Source organism: Dipodomys merriami, unplaced genomic scaffold (assembly GCF_024711535.1).
Source record: "Dipodomys merriami isolate MVZ:Mamm:240054 unplaced genomic scaffold, mDipMer1.0.p SCAF_19, whole genome shotgun sequence".
In the NCBI taxonomy this organism is placed as follows: Eukaryota; Metazoa; Chordata; class Mammalia; order Rodentia; family Heteromyidae; genus Dipodomys; species Dipodomys merriami.
In genome coordinates, this window is record NW_027203270.1 from 18936117 (window position 1) to 18951991 (window position 15875).

Sequence of the window (15875 nt, forward strand, 5' to 3'; positions counted from 1 at the left end):
AGTCTCTTGAACTCTTATGCCCCAGCTGACCTTGAACAGTGATCCCCCTCCTCCAACTTCCCAAGTAGCCAGGATTACACCTATGCCTGGCTTGGCTTCTATATTCCTTTTTCTTGTGTGTAGGTGTAGGTTGGGGTATCCTGGGGCTTTAATTCTTGTAGGGGGGGCAGGGATATAAGGCCTGGGCACTGACCCTTACCTTTTTTCTTTAAGGCTAGCTCCCTATCACTTGTTTTCTAAAGTGTTGAAAATATTCCAGAGACCATGGAAGTTGTTTTCCACCTTTCAGACTTACTCAATCCTGTTTGACAAATTTGAACCAGGGATTTGCAGATGGACCTGCCCCTCTCCCTCCAGGGGAAACAAAGTATGCTGCCCTCTGGGGTAGGTTATCTATATCACCACCAACATCAAGGTTTAGGAACAACATTTATTATTTATTTATTTAGACTGTGCTGAAGATCAAACCCAAAGTCTCATGCATGCTAAGCAAAGTGCTCTACCAATAAGCTACACTTGACTCTTCAGAAGCATCTCCTGGGATAATGAGGTGATCATGTGAGGGGCCCAATGGGCAGGGGAAGCTGTCAGGCTGTGAAGCACACCTGGCCAGTCTCTTCAGGTGGTGGGAGTACATTAAAGGAATCCAGGATGGAGCTAGAAGAAATCATGTTGAGCGAGGTAAGCCAAGAGCAAAGACAAACAGCACAGGGTCTCCCTAATAAGTGGATGTTAAATCCAAAACATAAGATGATACAACAAATTTAACAAGGCTTAAGAAACAAAGGACTTCCACTCATCTGGTTGAATCACTATTAAATAACCCCATGCTGCTGATCTCATATATGGTATATATGTGCACACCAGAGGGAAACCAGGAGGACGACACAGAACTAGGGGGAATCAGGGAAAAACATACAACAGTGGGACCCATCAGCAGCACTGGACATTGATCAAAACGAACTAAGCAACTCAATGGCAGTGATAGGAGGGAGGGAACGAGTAGGAAAGAGGGAACAACTGATGCTATGCAAAACAAAAGAAATGTACATATCACCCAATGTGGAAGAAATAACTGTATTGTCAAAGCTCATAGAACTCATGAATGTTATAGATCATGATAGACAATTTGCCCCATGAAAGTTAGAATGTGTTTAACTAAGCATCACTATCCCACAATACTGTGAAATTTGGGGAATTATGTAACCACTTAATCACAATAAAGAATTTGAAAAAATATAAATAAATAAAGCAATCCAGGGTCTGTGAACCATTGCCTGTGTCCCTGCCTTGCTCAGCAATGGGAAGAGGAGGGGCTCAGCGGAGAAAAATGACAGCTTGAAGTGACCGCTGAAGGCTGTCCACTAACAGTCCTGCTTGTAGCTGGACCACAAGAAGATGATCTGGGGTCTATTTCCCCATCCTAATATCCTATTGAATTGCCTATCTCAACCAAGAGTCAAAGCCACAGACAACTCCGGATTCATGGGAAAGAAGGCTCTACAGCCTCCCCTGCCCGCCCCTCTGCTGACCAACTTCCTGACAGATATAGCCCAAAGGACATAGGAACTCCTGTTTGTGTTGCCATAATCCCACAGAGCCTGATGCAAGCTAAGCAGGAGCTGTACAACTGAACTACACCAACAGCCCCAGGGATACTATTATTATGACCAGAAGCAAGAGTCAAAGGGTCAAAGCACTTCTAGTTAATAGTATCACTACTAGTAATAATTTGCACTTCCCAAGATTCGAGTACCCATGTCCCTTGGGGAAGTCATTAACTAGTACACTCTGGGAGTTCTGCTAGGCCCCATTTTAAGATTCCAGTGTTTTTTCACAGTCCTTTTTCTACCTGTTCCAATGATGTTTAAAAGCTGCTATTCTAAGTCCTGGGCCTTCCTTTAGATCATCTTGGTCTTCCTCAGCAAGACACAGCCCACATTGGTCATAGTTCCCTTTCTTGGATGTTTCCAGAGATTCTGTGAGTCTCAGACTTTTGTTCCAGAACCTCTGGAGTAGTCCAGCTAAACAGTTGACCTCTACTAAGGCTGCCTGTCTTTGAGTTGGAGGCATCGGATCACATGGAGATAATCCATGTTGGCTTCCAGAAGTCACTGTCCCACCTGAGCTACTCAGACCAAGGCCGCCATGGCCTCAGGAAGAGGCCACAGGTGAGATGTGGGAGCAGCCAGGGGCTTTAGTTCTGCCCTGTCCCTGAGAGACCAATCCAGGCTGAGGGCCCACATGTATCACATTGTATCATCTGGCCCTATCTAGCCACATGCTCCATGTGCAACTTCCCTTCTGTCTGGCTCGCTGTCTCAGAGTGATCAACCCTGTGATAGGCCTAAGACCTTCCAGCCCCAGCCTCTCCTTCCTTCTGTAACACCTCTGCATTCTGGAGCTAAATAGCCTGTGATGTTCAGGAAGAATATTAGACAGTGATCAGTCCATCATTATGCCACATATTGTGGGAGAGGAAACTCCTCAAACCAGGTTGAACGGTTCTGAGCTGCCTCTTAGGGTCCAGGATGCAGGGTAGAGTTCTCAGCCTCCTGAATAGCTGGGATTACAGCTATATATCACCATCTGGGTGGCTTCAGGTCTCATGACTTCTTGTGGGTCTTGTGATTGCTCAAAGTTGAGCTTGGGGATGGGGAGGAATTCTTTCTCTTTTTTTCAGTTTTAAGATACTGAAATTTCATCAGTAATTCTTTTAATGAACACGTTTAATTTCAAAGCTTGGGAAAACTGATTGGTGCTGGGCCCAAGTGACTTACACCTATAATCCTAGCTACTCAAGTGGCTGAGAATTGAAGACAAGGTCCAAAGACAGACCAGGCAAATAAATCTGTGAGACTCTTATCTCCAATTAACCACCAAAAAGCCAAAAGTGGAGGTATGGCTCAAGTGGTACAGTGTCAGCCTTGAGTGAAAAAACTAAACAAGATCCCAAGGTCTGCAGTCCATGCCCCAGTGCAGACACAAAAACAAAACAACAAAACAGATTGGTCCAGATCTTCTCTTGCACATGGGTACCCCAGGGGCTGGAATTGCTGGGTCATAGGGTAGCACACAGATACTAGATGCATCCAGGTGTGTGCTAGTATATATTCAGGAGGTGAGAGGGCTCCCTCAACCTTCTTCAAGCACTTTCTGGTTTTTGGCTGACTTCTTACATAGTCAGTGGGGCTGAGCAAGGTCTCTAGTTCCCTGCATCTGTGTCCTCTATGGATTCACATTTATTCTGACTGCTTTATTTATTTATTTGCTGATCCTTGGCTTGAACTTGGGGCCTGGGCACTATTCCTGAGCCTTTTCAGCTCCAGGGTAGCATTCTAATAAGCCACAGCTCTGCTTCTGGTTTTTTGGTGGTTGATTGGAGATAAGAGTCTCACAGAGGGGCTGGGAAGGTGGCTCAGCGGTAGAGCGCTTGCCTTGCATGCATGAGGCCCTGGGTTCAATTCCTCAGCACCACATAAGCAAAAAGAAAAAAGCTGGAAGTGGCGCTGTGGCTCAAGTGGTAGAGCGCTAGCCTTGAGCTGAAGAGCTGAGGGACAGCACCCAGGCCCAGAGTTCAGGCCCCACGACCGGACCCCAAACCCCCCCCAAAACAACAACAACAACAACAAAAAAAAAAGAGTCTCACAGACACAGACTTTTATGCCCAATCTGACTTTGAGCCAAGATCCTTAGATTTCAGCCTTCTGAGGGCAAAATCCAGGGATCCTATCACCTGTGCAACAAGTCACAACTTTTGTTTACATCTCTCAAGATGTTGCCTTGTCTAGAAAAAGAATGTCCTTGGAAATGGTCCTGAGCTGTCTCCTTTGGCATCTTTTCTACTGCTTAGTCTATAGATCTGAAGTTCTGATTTTTCCTTTTTGCTCTCAATGAATTTTGGAGTAAGCACATGGAAATGCCAAATTTATACCCACTGCATCTTTAAGCCAAAATATTCTGGAAAACATTTTTAATGGGTTATCAGAACAAACCCTGGCCTACCAGGGTAGCACTTCTAAATGCTGCTTCTAATCAGGTGGTTTATTTTATTTTTTTTTTTGTCGGTCGTGGGGCTTGAACTCTGGGCCTGGGCGCTGTCCCTCAGCTCTTCAGCTCAAGGCGAGCGCTCTACCACTTGAGCTACTGCGCCACTTCCGGTTTTCTGGTGGTTTATTGGAGATAGGAGTCTCATGGTCTTTCTTGCCCGGGCTGGCTTTGAACCGCGATCCTCAGATCTCAGCCTCCTGAGTAGCTAGCATTACAGGCGTGAGCCACCAGCGCCCGGCTATGGTGGTTTATTTTTCAAAAGAGCCTCAAGCTATCTGCTGGTGGCTTATACCTATAATCCTAACTACGTGGGACACTGAGAACAGAAAAGTTCATTAGACCCCTTCTCAACCAGTAACTGGATGTGGTAGCATTCACACTGGTCATCTTAGCCACATGAGAGGCTGAGATAAAAAGTTCAGATATAGCCAGGTGCTGGTAGCTCATGCCTGTAATTCTAGCTACTCAGGAGGCTGAGAACTGAGGATCACAGTTCAAAGTCAGCCCGGGCAGGAAAGTCCATCAGACTTTTTTTTTTTTTTTTTTTTGGTTGGCTGTGGGGCTTGGGCACTGTCCCTGTGCTCTTCAACTCAAGGCAAGTGCTCTACCGACTGAGCCACAGCACCACTTCTGGTTTTCTGGTGGTTAATTGGAGATAAAGGTCTCATGGACTTTACTGCCTGGGCTGGCTTTGAACCGTGATCCTCAGATCTCAGCCTCCTGAGAAGCTAAGATTACAGGCATGAGCCACCGGTGCCTGGCTATTCCATGATACTCTTATCTTCAATAAACCACCAGAAAACCAGAAGTGGTACTGTGGCTCAAGTGGTACAGTGCTCATCTTGAGCTGAAGCACTCAGGGATAGTGCCCAGGCCTAGAGTTCAAGTCCCACAACCAACAAAAAAAAAAGTTTCAGACACAAAAGTCAGATTCCATCTCAGTGGAAGAAGCTGGCACATATCTGTCATCCCAGTTATGATAGGTAGCTAAAATAGGCAGATCAAAGTCCATTTGTGTACTTGGGAAGAAAGTGAGGCCCGTCTAGGATAGAAGTGTGGCTCAGCAGTACACCATCTGCCCACTAAACCTGTGGTCCTGAGTTCAACCTGGTACTGAGAAAAAGAAAAAAAAAGCTCCTGTAGTAGAAAGTCAAGTTTAACACTGTCCTAAAAAGCTTCTATTTGCATTGTTATAATTATTGTTGTATTGAATCCAAGTCTTTGAGCATGCTAGCATATGATTTATCACTGAGCTATACTTTCAAGGACTTACATTTTCTTGGCTTGCTTGTTCAGCTGGAACTCTACTGTTTGAGCCATGCCCCGAGCCTAGCTTTTTGCTGGTCATTTTGGAGATAAATTCTCCTCCAAGACTTTTCTGCCCAGGCTGGCCTTGAACCAATATCTTCCAGTTCTCAGCCTTCTGAATAGCTAGGATTGTAGGCGTGAGCCTCCCACGCTCAGCTCCACCTTTCCTATTCTGATTCATGTTCCCTGCAACTAGTTCTGGCACAATTTTAGTTTTCCCACAATAGACTCTGTATTTCTGTGAAAGACAGCATTTATGTAACATCAGTTTTACTGAATTCTCATCCGATGTCATGAACAATAGATGCTTAATTTTCAGCATTTCACCTAATCTAATTTCTCCTTGCAAGGCCCCTTCTAGGTGGGTACCAGTTGAAGATACAGAGTATGGGTTTGCTAGGGCAGCCATAACAAAGAACCAGAGAGCATACTGTGATATAATGTTCATGAATTTCCTTCCAGTTCCTTCAATCTGTATAATAAGGCTTTTCTCCCTGGGTTAGATGGCTTGACTTCTCTCCAAAGTTTTCACACTATACCCCCTCTGTATGTGTCTGTGTCCTCATCAGGGTACACCCATGTACAGTCTCTCTTCTTGGAGCTTCTCATAATTGTGGTTGGCTGGTTCCTGGGTCCCCCTTTTCCTCATTTGCTGCATGGAGCCAGCAGGTGCTGCACATGCACCGTCCTGGCAGGAACCAGGCCTCCTCTTAGTGTCAACTTTTTTCATACAAAACATCTCGGTGATAGAAACTCCTGCATAGCTGGGCGCCTGTAGCTCATGCCTGTAATCCTAACTACTCTGAGGATTTCCAGCCCCAACAAGAAAGTCTGTGATATTCTTATCTCCAGTTAACCACCAGAAATATCAGAAGTGAAGCTGTGGCTCAAGAACATCAGCCTTGAATAAAAAAGCTCAGGGACAGCATCCATATCTTGAGTTGAAGCCCCAATACTGGGGGAAAACAACCCCCCCACACACACCTCTTTTGGCTTTTCCAAGTAATACAGGGGATTATTTAAGGCACAACTAACAGGTCGTTGAGGTGGGTAAGGATAAGAAGGTTTCTTCCAGTCTGCCATGGATGCGATTCTTCCTCTGTCCTCTAAAGTGGACACCGTGATAGGCCAGCCAGGTCCTTACTGGAAACAGAATGTCCTGCCCCAGCTGCTGGGGTGCTGTTGGCAGACAGCCTTCAGCTGCCAGACCTTCCCAAGTGCTTCTGGTCAGCCATACTCCCATTTCTTCAGCAACACAGCCCAATTTTCATCTGAAATGGCCTCCAAAGGCCCACGTGTCAAAGGCTTGGTCCCCAGCTCAGCACTATGGAAAAGTGGTAGAAACTTTTAAGAGTTGGAGCTTCATGGCAGGTCTACAAATTACTGGGGGTGTGGGGAGGAGTGCCTTTGAATGGAGCTGTGGGATTCGGGTCTTTTTTCTTTTACTTCCCAGCCATGAGGTGAACAGGTTTGCTGTACCAAGTACTCTGCCATGTTGTGCTACCACAGATTCTCTCCTAGTTGAACAGCTGACATTCTACCTTCCTGGCCTGGATCTCACCCATGTCCTCGTTCCCTTCTTGCTCGCCTTGCAGGCTATGCTTTGCCTTTTCCAATAAGAAATGGAAACTCTAATTAGGACAAGAACAGTGTCCTTTAAATGTTTTTCTTGACTTTCATCTTGGATATATCACACAGAAAACTATTATAAATATTTGTTGAGCTGGACGCAGGTGGCTCACACCTGTAATCCTGGCTACTTAGGAGGCTGACTGCTGAGGATCCTTGTTCTAGGCAATCCTGGTGGAGGAGAGGGGGGAGAAGTCTGTGAGGCTCTTAGCTCCACTTAACCAGCAAAAAGGTGGAAGTGGTGCTGTGGCTCATGTGATAGCGACCAGCCTTGAGCGAAAAAGCCAAGCCAGAACATGAGGCCCTGAGTTCAAACCTCATTTCTGGCCCCAAAATTAAATAAATATCTGTTGATTAAAGCACCTTAAAATTTATAAGTAGGGCCATTTGGTTGTTTGTGGTAACTTACATGACTACCCCTGAGCACAACAGATAAAAACTTGGACATTTGGGCTGGGAAGGTGGCTCAGTAGTAGAGCGCTTGCTTTGCATGCATGAGGCCCTGGGTTCGATTCCTCACCACCACATAAACAAAAAGAAAAAAGCCGGAAGTGGCACTGTGGCTCAAGTGGTAGAGTGCTAACCTTGAGCTGAAGAGCTGAGGGACAGTGCCCAGGCCCAGAGTTTAGGCCCCACAACCGGACCCCCCCCAAAAAAAAAGAAAAAAAACTTGCACCTTTGGGGCACATTTTAGTGATATGTTTTGTATTTACATATAACAGTACCTAGTCACATTTGGTGTTATGTGTATATTTTCCTCACTAATGAGGAAGAGGTTTCCTGAAAACAGCCTAGGACCCTGAATATTCATTAACTCTTGTCCTCCATGGAAATGTTAGAGGTTGTTGTTATCCAAACAGACATCAGGGGGCGTTTAAGACACAAGAAGAAAAATTTTAAATCTGATGCCTGATTTTCCAGTCCTGAACCAGGAACGCAGAATTTTATTCCATCAGTCCAGAGAATCAGGCAGGAAGGTCTGTGACTTCTAGCACGTCCCTAGGTGAAATCAGGACCAATATATGCCTCACCTTCCAGTAGGAGGCAGTATATGCCACTGGATTTGAGCTTGAAGTCAGGACAGGGGACAAGCATCCACCTTCACCCATGCTACTGTTTCCATTCCCAAAGCCTGGGCTGGAGTTGGAGTTAGGACAATTCTTTGGACCACCAATGAAGATGGCATCAGCCTCAGACTTTGGTTCATACATCTTTGGTGGGGGGAACTTCTGCCCTGTACTTTCCTGGCTGTTGAGAGCAGATAAAAGTAATGGAGCCTCTCTCTAATTGTTGCTAGGGCTCAACAATCAGCCAATACTCCAGCACCTCCCCAGAGCCCTCAGCCACCCATGCTGTGAAGCCAGGCAGCGCTGCCAGCCTCTGAACTGGAGTGGACTCCTCACCTTCTGTATATGGCATCAGGCCTGGCTGAAGCACTTGGCCCTGGGTGAGCTCAGAGATGAACCTACTTCCCTATAGAAGCTTGCTGTTTTCCTTTAAGGCACTGAGAACGGTCTCCCAGACCTCAAACATATACCCAAACATGGTCTCTAGTGAATGTGTTTTGGGCGATTGTGACCTTTTAAGACCGCCCCCCCCCCCCCGAGTTCTTTGAACTGTGTGGTCAATGGCAATGAGGCTCTGGGAAGGGGGAGGGAAGCAAGGGGTGTCTATAGGAAGCCAAGAGGTAGACAGGTACTGTGCTAACCTTTCTTGCACCCTAAGCCAACCCAGGACCAGGCAACCAGGAAACTCAGGACACTCTATGCTCCAAGGTTCACAAAAATTATTCAAGCTAGTCTGTGTGTTTTCTTCATAATATTCTCCTCCCCACTCCCCCAAATAGAAATAGCTTGCTCAGGTTTGCACCAATTGGAAAATGGGACACAAAACTGTGGTCAGCAGAATATTACTTGGCAATGTTAGACTGCCGCTGAGACAAGCAACAAGCTCAGGCTAGTGAAGGAAGCCTTTCTCAACAGAGAATGGATGGTGTGATTCCACAGACAGTTATAGAATGGGCAAAACAGATCCTCATGGGGATCTGCCTTACCCAAATTGGAGAGGAGCCACAGAACTCAAAAGGGGTGATCTAGATCCATCACAGGTAGGAATCTCTGCTTGTCAGAGAACCTGGCTAGGCTAATTATAATCACAGGAGGGGATTGGCTTTGTGCTGGTGATTACCCTGGAGCAAACCATTACTTTGACTCCATTAGGTGGACTCATTCATGTCCAACCATCTGAGAAAGTGGAGATGAAAATGCTAGAATGAGACTGTGAGCTGTCGACAGACCTTTCTCTCTCCTCCCCTGCAGACCCAGGACTCCCCGTCACCACACTCGGTCCAGTTCTGCCTTTCGTCCCACTGTATTGCCCACATTGTCTTTGCTTTACACCACAAGCTCCAACACAGGTCCCGGAGCAGCTTCCTCTCCATGTTCTCCCTCTGAGCCCACTGTTCTCTTCTGATGAGAGATTTGAACTCAGAAACTTGCATTTATCAGGCACGCTAGGGATAGGGTTGGATTGTTTGTTTCTATTCCCCTGTAAGCCAAACCTTTGGGGGAATTTTTCATGATATTGATTAGGGTTGCCAACTAACAGCATTCATTCTAGTGATGGCTTCCCATTGGCACTGCCCAGTGAGCCTCTGGGTTTTGTAGCATAGCTTAATGGTTTTCCTGCTTCTTTTTCAGGAGGGGCATGGGCTTAGGGCCTCCTGGGTGAGGCAAGGGCTGCTGTGGCCACACCCTGTGGTTCAGCACGTCCGGGCTCTCACACCATGTGTCTCAGCAGGCTCCTATGTCGTCATACTGGGCTTCTTCCCAGGCTTCTATGATGTCATGCTGGGGCCTTCCCATCTGACCCTGTCTGGAAAAGTCCCTTCTGCTGCTCATAATCCCCACTTCTCCATCCCAGCCACCCTCCAACTCCAGTCCGATGGCCCCAGTTTCTTAGTGAAGTTATGGGACTTCGAGAGAATCCCCTGTCCATGTCTACACCTGGAAAGCAAGTCAGAAAATGGCTGGGACCAGCTCTACCAAAGCCACGCCCATTGCATGCTCAATGGGGTTTCCATGGTGACAGTAAACATGTCTGTCCTCCTTTCCTCCCTTCTCCCATCTGTTCTTTTTCCTTCCTTATGGATGGGAGCCAGGGCCTTGTACATGCTAAACACATACTGTACACTTGAACTACCCTGCCCCCTCTCTTCCTTATCAGCTCACTGTGTACAGAGGGAGGGTCCCAGCCTCTCCCATACCCTGTATTACTGGTCCACAATCCCCCAGCCCCATATTAAAACAGACCCATCTATGAGTTTGCTTCACCATAGACAAGTGGAGAATAGAGTTGCCCAAAACCTTTAAATTATCCTAAAAGAAGTCTTGACTGATGGGATATGCCTGGAAATCCCTCTTCACTCCTGGGGGTGTGCTCCTACCACGCACGGCTAAGCTTTCCCCCTGGTTGAATGACTATTGGTTGTTTTGTTGAGCTAGCAAAGAGCAAGAGAATGTCCCCAACCTCTGAGCCACACAAAACCATGGCTTTAAGCCAGGTGCTGGTGGCTCACATCTGTAATCCTAGCTACTCAGGAGTCTAAGATCATGGTTCAAAACCAGCCCAGGCAAGAAAGTTAGTGAGACTGTCGCCAATAGAATACCCAAAGGCTTGATGTGGAGCTGAAGCTCAAGTGGTAAAGGGTTATCCTTGAGGGACAAAAAAGAAAAAAAAAAACACTCCAGAGATGGCACCCAAGTCCTGATTGCAAGTCTCAGGACTGGCGCGCGCGCGCGCGCGCACACACACACACACACACACACACACACACACACACACACACACACACACACACACACACACACACACACACACACACACAACCATCCTCCAAACAGAAAATTAATAGACCCCAAATGACCCTAGCAAACTATATTAAAACAACCCAGTCCTTCCTCCAACTTGAGCAGCCTGGAGCTCCCTTAATCCCTGCTGTTCCTCTCCTTCTCCCCCCTTCCATTCTGTCTGTGTTTATTCTGTGGTTGCTGAGGCAGACGTGCTCAAGCATCCGCTATCTTTATACACAGGTGCTTGCTCACTCCAGCAAGTGTCCACTCCAGTATCCAGATGGGTTAGGATCATTGTCATGGTGATCTTTGTCCTTTTAAAGCAAGGACATGGATTCCAATCCAAATGAAATTGATATGACACGCAGGTGAGCAGCGGGGGAGGGAGAGGGAAGAGCAAGAGAGCCAGGGAGTACTTGCTTGGAGGTCACAGGAAGCCCATGTTGGGGCTCAGCACAATTACAAAATAAGCCTGCCAGAGACAAGAAAATGCCACCGCCAAAGAATCATCTTTGGCATATTTTGAGCTGGCTATTCTGAGAAACCACAGGCTCCAGAGGAGCTCTACAAAACCTGCTTTTGTGAGAGAAATTGACAGCTATGCAGGAAATGTACATTAGTAAAAGCTTCTATCTCAGGAGGAGGGCTGTACCTGACACATCCATTACCTGAGAGCCACCCTCAGGAAATGCCACTCAAAAGCATGGCACCGTGGAATATTGATTCTTTTCATCTGAGAGACCCTGGGGAGCACAGGATACAGATGGAACCTTTCTCCAAGCTCCCCTTTATCTGCCCAGAAACGCAGATGTTCCTAAAAGAACGCAATGGTCAGGATCCACGCCCTGGAAATTTTACCAGCTAGGGAAGATTAAGATCACAGGAAGGAGCCAGCCGTCAGATCTGAAGATCAAAGTTCAAAGCCAACTCAGGCAGAAAAGTCCAGGGGACTCATCTCCAGTTAACCACTCAAAAACCGGTAGTGGAGCTGTAGCTCAAGTGATAGAGTACATGAAAGCTCTTAGACAGTGCATAGGCACTGAGTTCAAGCCCCAGGCCTGGCACAAAATAATAACAATAACAATAATAATAATGGAGACTGGCTACATACTATCCATATCAGAATCAGCCAAGCCAGCAGAAGCTACCCATCTAACCCAGATGAGAGAGGGAGTTAAAGGTAAAGAACTAATGTCAGGTGGAGCCCTTTCAGTAGCCTCTGGAAGGAACTTTTAGTGGGGAGCTGGGTTCCTATGCACAGAGGGCTCCCAAAACTAGCTGGCTGGGGAATGATTATGCTTGACCTTCATGTACTTTTCTCCCCAAATAGAATGACACCTGTGCATTGTGTGCTGAGTTCTGTTCTCTACACTGTGTTTATCAGTAAAAGTCATGGGCCTTTCTCTTGTTTCTTTCCCTTAGCACAATGTCATTGACGTTTATCCATGTAGCATGTGACAGAGTTTCTTCCTTTTTAAAGGCTGGATAATATTCTCTATTGGCATGGATATACCACATGAAGGGGTAAAGACTCCCTTCATCCATTAATGGGCATTTAGATTCCTTCCACCTCCAGGCGATTGTGAATAATACTGCACTAAACACGAATGTGCAAATAGCGCCCTTGAGATTCTGATTTCAATGTCTTTGGATGGAGAACCAGAAGTGGGATTGCCGGATGGATCATATGGTGGAGCTATTTTTAAGTTTTTGAGAAACCTCCTACAGCCTTCCATAGCAGCTGCACTGTTTTATATGAAGTAAATCCTTATGTAGAACATGTGCCATTAAAGTGAGGTTGGCATCTGTTACCTACAAGGTCAAAGTAGAACTTCATGTTTTTGTTTATTTCACATCTTAGGGTGTACTGTTGAAATGTGCAACTTCTTACATGGAACTACTGCTGTTTACTTATTTACACTAGTGCTCCCACAGAAGATATTGCTATTATATATATATATATATATATATATATATATATATATATATATATAATTTTATTGGTTGGTTGTGGGGCTTGAATTCCGGGCCTGGGCCCATCCCTGAGCAATTCAGCTCAAGGCTAGAGTTCTGCCACTTGAGCCACAGCACCACTTCCAGTTTTCTCGTGGTTAATTGGAAATAAGAGAGTCACAGATTTTCCTGCCCCGGCTGACTTTGAACCATAGTCCTCAGATCTCAACCTCCTGAGTAGTTAGGACTACAGGTGTGAGCCACTGGCACTCAGCGATATTGCTAATTTTTAGTTATTGAAGGTATAAATATACATGAAGTTTATAATTCATCTGGCAGCCTAACAATGGAGATTACCATCCTCAGGTAATAACCCTGTATTTTCCTTTTGATATTATTATTTTTTGTTTTTCTTCTAGCTTTATTACTTTATTTCTTCTTCCTGTCTACCCTTTCTTTTCCTCCAAAACTCAGCTGAATGTTCAGGTTATTTATTCTATTTTATTGATTTTTGTTGTTGTTGTTGGTTGTGGGGCTTGAACTCTGGGCCTGGGTGCTATCCCTCAGCTCTTCAGCTCAAGGCTAGCACTCTACCACTTGAGTCACAGTGCCACTTTCAGTTTTCTGGTGGTTTATTGAAGATAAGAGTCTCACAGACTTTGTTGCCCAGTCTGGCTTTGAACTGTGATCCTCAGATCTCAGCCTCCTGAGTAGCTAGGATTACAGGCGTAAACCACCAGTGCCCCGCCAGGTTATTTATTCTAATTTTATAATTTTTAAATGTTTTTTCCTTTTCTGTAAAACATATCTAACACCTAATGACTTTAAAAAAAGACAATGAAATGAATTATCCTGGTTGCATATGACCTGATCTACATTGAATAGGATTGGAAGAGCTAATATTTTTAAAACTCTAAGGATCACACACACACACACACACACACACACAACCTGCTGGGACATGTGGTTTATTTGAATGTATGAAAATATAACGTTGAAAACTATTGACAGACATCAGGGGGAAGTTGATCAGGATACATTGTTTACATTTATGGAAATGTCACAATGGTAAAACTCCCCTAGTACAACAAATGTATGCTAATTTAAATAAAACTATTGAAGCAAGGTACCAGTGGCTTATGCCTATAATCCTAGTTACTCAGAAGGCTGAGATCTGAGGATTGCAGTTCAAAGACATCCAGGAAGGAAAGTCTGTGAGACTCCTCTCCAATTATCTACTGAAAAGCCAGAAATGGAGTTGTGGCTCAAGAGGTACACACTAGCCTTGAGCAAAAAAAGCTCAGAGACATCACACACACACACACACACACACACACACACACACACACACACACACACACACACACACGCATAGTGACAAAGGACTTGAGTATACATCCAAAGAAAATACTTTAAAAATGTTGACGTGCTGATGGCTCATACCTGTAATCGTAGCTACTCAGGAGGCTGAAATCTGAGGATCTTGGTTTGAAGCCAGCCTGGGCAGGCAAGTCTGTGAGACTCTTATCTCCAGTTAATTACCAAAAAGACCAGAAGTGGACCAGTGGCTCAAGTGGACCAGTGGCTCAGTGGCTCAAGTGATAGACCACTAGCCTTGAGTAAAAAAGCTCAGGGTCAGCACCCAGGCCCTAAGTTCAAGGCCCACAACCAACCCCAACCTCCCCCCACCCCCAAAAAAGTTGACAAGCAGAAAGTGGAGGTGTGGCTCCAATGGTAGAACATACATCTTGAGAAAAAAAAAAATCAAATGAGACTTCAAGGCTCTGAGTTCAAACCCCACTATTGGCACAAAAAATTCTAATTAAAAAATTAGATAGATGATTAGATAAACAGCAACACTGGCTACCCAACTAGCTCATGGTCCACCCAGGGAGCGAAATAAGAAGAGCATGTGTCTGATGCTCTGTAGTTTGGGGAGCTGGAGGGAGCAGGCATCCATTGTGGCCTGAGTGCTGACAGCGAAGGGGAGAGGGTGGCGTGCTGCTCTGACAGACATCTCAGCACTGCAGTACTCCAGAACAGATGCCAGGAGAAAGAAGAGATTATGAGCCCCTGAAAAAGAATTTGGCAAACGCCTCTCACTGGAAACTTACGTATTTTAGTCAGCCTTTCCTCTCTGTGATAAATACCTGGGAGAAGCCATTTAAAAGGAGGAAGGGGTGTACGTGGGCTCCTGGTGTCAGCCTGTGGTAGGCTGGACTGTGCTAAAGCAGTACACGGATGAGCTCTGCAGAGGCTGAGCATGTGGGGAGGGGAACGGCGAGAAAGAATTAAGACAAATGAACAGTTATGCAATAGAGAAGATTTGATTTGGAGGGGGGGGATAAGGGCTTTTTTATTTTCTGAAGCCCTGGAGTTTGAACTTAGGACCTTGTGCTTGTGCTTATGTGTTTTATCCCTTGCGCTATATCTTCATAGCCGTATCCCTTTTTGTTTTAGTTTGTCTTTTGATAGAGTCTCATATTTTTGTGGGGGGCCAGACACGATCCTCTTACTTCTGCCCCCTATATGGCTGAGATTACAGATGTGAATCACCACCCTTCCCCAACTGAAGCATTCACCTGGGGGCAAAATGATGACATTTCTTCTTTTTTTTTTTTTTTTTTCCAATTGTGGGGCTTGAACTCTGGGCCTGGGCGCTGTCCCTCAACTCTTCAGTTCAAGGCTAGCACTCTACCACTTGAGCTACAGTGTCACTTCCAGTTTTTTCTGGAGGTTTATTGAAGATAAGAGTCTCATGGTCTTTCCTACCCTGGCTGGCTTTGGACTGTGATCCTCAGATCTCAGCCTCCTGAGTAGCTAGGATTACAGGCATGAGCCACTGGCCCCAGCAAATGATGACATTTCTGAAGGTGACTTTGCCACAGAGCAACAAAAGCCACCGGTTACATATAGCAGAAGTCCTTAGAAGTCCTACTTATAGCTGGGTGCCAGTGGTTCATGCCTGTAATCCTAGCTATTCAGAAGGCTGAGATCTGAGGATGTAGGTTCAAAGCCAGCCTGGGTAGGAAAGTCTGTGAGACTCTTATTTCCAATTAACCACCAGAAAACCGGAAGTGGTGC

At 45.7% G+C, this 15875-nt stretch overlaps 1 long non-coding RNA gene across 1 annotated transcript; it reads right to left on the bottom strand.

Annotated features, from left to right (window-relative positions):
• Positions 1 to 433: 433 nt before the first annotated feature.
• Positions 434 to 8494, bottom strand: LOC138830410 (uncharacterized). The gene is made up of 3 exons (XR_011373019.1): positions 8391 to 8494; positions 6343 to 6682; positions 434 to 657 (listed from the first exon to the last, which is right to left on the bottom strand). It is a non-coding gene; the product is annotated as an uncharacterized lncRNA (long non-coding RNA).
• Between the last annotated feature and the right edge of the window lie 7381 nt (positions 8495 to 15875).